Below are 4,787 nucleotides of genomic sequence, written 5' to 3' on the forward strand. Positions count from 1 at the left end.
ACTTAGGCGATTCTTGATCGCAGCTAAGTCTCCAAGGGTGATGTTTAGTGCACACTCGGAGAAAGTTTGTACTTAGGCGATTCTTGATCGCAACTAAGTCCCCGAGTGCGACGTTTAGTGCACACTCGAAGAAAGTTTGTACTTAGGCAATTCTTGATCGCAGCTAAGTCCCCGAGTGCGACGTTCAGTGCACACTCGGAGAAAGTTTGTACTTAGGCGATTCTTGATCGCAGCTAAGTCCCCGAGTGTGACGTTCAGTGCACACTCGGAGAAAGTTGGTACTTAGGCGATTCTTGATCGCAGCTAAGTCTCCGAGTGCGACGTTTAGTGCACACTCGGAGAAAGTTTGTACTCAGGCGATTCTGGATCGCAGCTAAGTCCCCGAGTGCGATGTTTAGTGCACACTCATAGAAAGTTAGTACTTAGGCGATTCTGGATCGCAGCTAAGTTTTTTTTTAGACCGGAGTCTGCGAACGCGGAAGAATTTTGAATTTGCAAAAACTCAATCTGCTTTGTATTAATTCAACGATACTTGTTCTTTACATTGCTTCAATTGACGGTCACGTGTAGAAGCGCTTCAGGAGATCTCCGTTCCATGCTCGCGGCTCGTCCGTTTCCCTGTCGAGGTTGTAGAGTCGATATGCTTCGTTGTTCAGCACCTTGGAGATGATGAAGGGTCCTTCCCAGGCAGGAGCCAACTTGTGAGGTCTCTGCTGATCCACTCGGAGCACCAGGTCTCCTGCTTGGAATGTACGACTCCTAACGTGTCGCGCGTGAAAACGCCGCAGATCTTGTTGATAAATGGTTGAGTGAGTCAGTGCCATCTCGCGCTCCTCCTCTAGAAGATCCACTCCGTCTTGCCTTGCTTTCTCTGCTTTGGCTTCGGAGAAGAGTTCAACTCGTGGAGCGTTGTGAAGCAAGTCACTCGGAAGGACCGCCTCTGCTCCGTAAACGAGGAAGAACGGGGATCGCCCTGTAGATCTATTTGGGGTTGTGCGGAGACCCCACAGCACCGAAGGCAGCTCGGTGACCCATGCGATGGTAGCATGTCCCACTTCTCGCAAGAGTCGAGGTTTCAACCCTTGAAGAATAAGTCCATTCGCCCGCTCTGCTTGCCCGTTTGTTTGGGGATGCGCCACAGATGCAAAATCCACTCGGATACCTTGGCCTGTACACAAACCTTTGAATCTGTCTGAGTCAAAGTTTGTGCCATTGTGAGTGATTATGCTGTGCGGTACCCCGAATCTGGAGATGATGTTCCTGACAAACTTGATGGCCGTAAGGGCGTCGAGCTTCTTGATGGGCTTGGCTTCAATCCACTTTGTGAACTTGTCGACTGCCACCAACAGATGTGTGAATCCCCCTTGGCCTGTCTTGAATGGGCTGACTGTATCTAATCCCCACACTTCAAACGGCCAAACAAGAGGGATTGTCTTCAACGCAGATGTTGGCTTGTGGGACTTGTTAGAGTAGAACTGACAGTCTTCGCATCGGTCGACCATATCCTTCGCCATTTCATTCGCCTGCAACCAGAAGAAGCCAGCTCTGAATGCTTTGGCGACGATTGCCCTTGAGGAGGCGTGATGACCGCAGGTTCCCGAGTGAATTTCTTCCAGGATTAATTGTCCCTTCTCAGGGGAGATGCATCGTTGAAGGACGCCTGAAACGCTTTCCTTGTACAACTGGCCATCAATGACAGTGAACGACTTTGACCTGCGGACGATCTGTCTGGCTTGGACTTCGTCTTCTGGTAATTCTTGCCTCAGGATGTATGCAATGAACGGCATAGTCCAATCGGGGATGATAGCAAGAATCTCCATGATCAAATTAACCACGGCAGGGACTTCGACTTCAGTCGGATCTGTCGAGCTCTTTGGTTGTACTGGTTCCTCTGTGAAAGGATCTTCTTTAACTGAGGGAAGGTGAAGGTGCTCGAGGCAGACGTCACTCGGGACTGGTCTCCAAGTGGATCCAGGTTTCGCCAATTCATCAGCTGCTTGGTTTTTCAGTCGCGAAACATGGTGGAGTTCTAGACCTTCAAAATTTTTCTCGAGCTTCCTCACCGCATTGCAGTATGTGGTCATGGTGGGGTTCCTGACGTCCCACTCCTTCATCACTTGATTAACCACCAAATCCGAATCGCCATAGACCATCAGGCGACGGACGCCGAGTGCGATGGCCATGCGCAGTCCATAAAGGAGAGCTTCATACTCTGCCTCATTGTTGGAGGAATCAAAGTGTATCTGCAACACATACTTGAGTTTGTCACCCTTTGGCGATATGATCACAACGCCAGCGCCGGAGCCATTCAACATCTTGGACCCATCGAAGAACATTGTCCAATGAGCCGAGTAGATGTGGGTCGGTTGCTGTTGTTCTACCCATTCTGCTATGAAGTCAGTCAGAGCTTGAGACTTTATAGCTTTCTTGGCCTCGAACTTGATGTCGCAGTATAACATCTCCATTGCCCACTTCGCCACTCGGCCCGATGCGTCCCGATTGTGGAGGATTTCCGACAACGGAGCATCAGAAACGACAAACACTGAGTGGTCTTGGAAATAATGAGCCACCTTCTTCGCAGTCATGTAAATCCCGTAGATAAGTTTTTGATAGTGGGGATACCTCTGCTTGGAAGGAGTCAGGACTTCAGATACATAATACACTGGCCGCTGAACCTTGTATGCTTTGCCTTCTTCTTCCCGTTCGACTGTGAGAACAATGTTGACGAGTTGATTTGTAGCCGCGATGTACAAAAGAAGGGGTTCTTTACTGAGCAGAGCAGTAAGAACCGGCTGGGTGGAAAGTAGGACTTTGAGGTCGTCGAATGCGATTTGGGCTTCGTCTGTCCACTCGAAAGTATCTGATTTCTTCATGAGTTAGTACAGAGGAAGTGCCTTCTCGCCGAGTCGACTGATAAACTTGCTCAAAGCCACTAGGCAACCTGTGAGCCTTTGAACATCGTGTATTCTGACCGGCCGCTCCATTCGGACGATGGTCCCGATCTTTTCGGGGTTGACATCGATCCCTCGTTCGGAAACGAAGAAACCGAGTAACTTTTCGCTGGGAACACTGAATGAACACTTGGCTGGGTTGAGCTTGATATCGTACCTACGAAGGTTGGCGAATGTTTCTGCCAAGTCAATTAGCAGGTCGGAACCTTTGCGTGACTTGACTACGATATCATCCATATGCGCCTCCACATTTCGACCGATCTGGTCAAGGAGGCATTTTTGGATCATGCCCATAAAGGTTGCTCATGCATTCTTCAAACCAAATGGCATAGTGATGTAGCAGAAGCACCCGAATGGGGTGATGAAGGCTGTTTTTAATTCATCGGGGCCGTACAGACGGATCTGATGATAGCCCGAGTAGGCATCAAGGAATGACAAACGCTCGCAACCCGCAGTCGAATCGACAATTTGATCGATGCGGGGGAGCGGGAAATGGTCTTTCGGGCAGACCTTATTGACATGCTTGAAGTCGATGCACATTCGGAGAGACTTGTCCTTCTTGGGCACCATGACAACATTGGCAAGCCACACGGAGTGGTGTACCTCACGAATGAAGTTGGCTGCCAAAAGCTTAGCCACCTCTTCTCCGATTGCCTTCCTCTTGTGCGCGGCGGACCGACGCAGGCGTTCTCGGACAGGCCGAGCAGCAGGATCCACATGCAGTCGGTGCTCAGCCAACTCCCTGGGTACACCTGGCATGTCAGCGGGCTTCCATGCGAAAATGTCCCAGTTCTCACGGAGGAATTGGATGAGCTCGGCTTCCTATTTAGGATCGAGGGTGGTGGAGATGTTCGTCGGGGCAACGGTGTCGTCCGTTGGGTGGATGCTGACCTTCTTCGTCTCTCCCGCCGACTGGAATGCGGACTCCGAAGCCGGCTTCTTCGAACGCATCAAGTCAGCGAGGTCGACTGTCTTCTTGTACTAGTCGAGCTCGAGGACAGCCATCTGCTGATCGGCGATCCTCGATCCCTACTGCAGACACTCCTCGGCCCGCTGCCGATTTCCTGTGACAGTGATCACACCTTTGGGACCTGGCATCTTCAGCTTCAAGTATATGTAACATGGACGGGCCATGAAACGCGCATACGCCGGATGGCCGATAATTGCGTGGTATGCACTCTGGAAGTCCACCACCTCGAACGTCAGCTTTTCCTTGTGGAAGTTCTTGTCGGAGCCTAAGAAGACGTCCAACGCGATTTGGCCGAGTGACTTGGCCTTTCGTCCGGGGAAGACTCCATGGAACTGCATGCTGCTCTCGCTAAGTTTGGACATCGGAATGCCCATCCCCTTGAGAGTGTTAGCGTACATGATGTTCAAGCCGCTGCCGCCGTCCATGAGGACTTTGCGCAGTCGGACTCCTTCCACCACCGGGTCGACGACCAGGGCCTGCCTCCCTGGGGTGGGTACGTGTGCTGGATGTTCCGATTGGTCAAAAGTGATCACAGTCTGAGACCATTTGAGGAACATGGGGTTGGTCGGGGTGGCCATGTTCACCTCCCTGTTCACCAGCTTCAGTCGACTCTTGCTTTCAACGTCAGCAAAAATCATCAGTGTTGCATGGACTTGGGGGAACGGATCCTCCTTGTCCTCCTCATCCTGTTCATTGTCCTTTTCACTCGGCTGCCCTTCGCCGAACCCCTGGATCAGGAGGCGACATTGCCGAGTGGTATGCTTCGGAAATATGGCGTTGCCCTCTTCATCCATCTTCGTGTGGATTGGACATGGCTGGTCTAGGATGTGGTTTCCAAACTGCTTCTTCTAGGGGGTGAACTGAGC

Source organism: Hordeum vulgare, chromosome 6H, assembly GCF_904849725.1.
Source record: "Hordeum vulgare subsp. vulgare chromosome 6H, MorexV3_pseudomolecules_assembly, whole genome shotgun sequence".
NCBI classification, from domain to species: Eukaryota; Viridiplantae; Streptophyta; class Magnoliopsida; order Poales; family Poaceae; genus Hordeum; species Hordeum vulgare.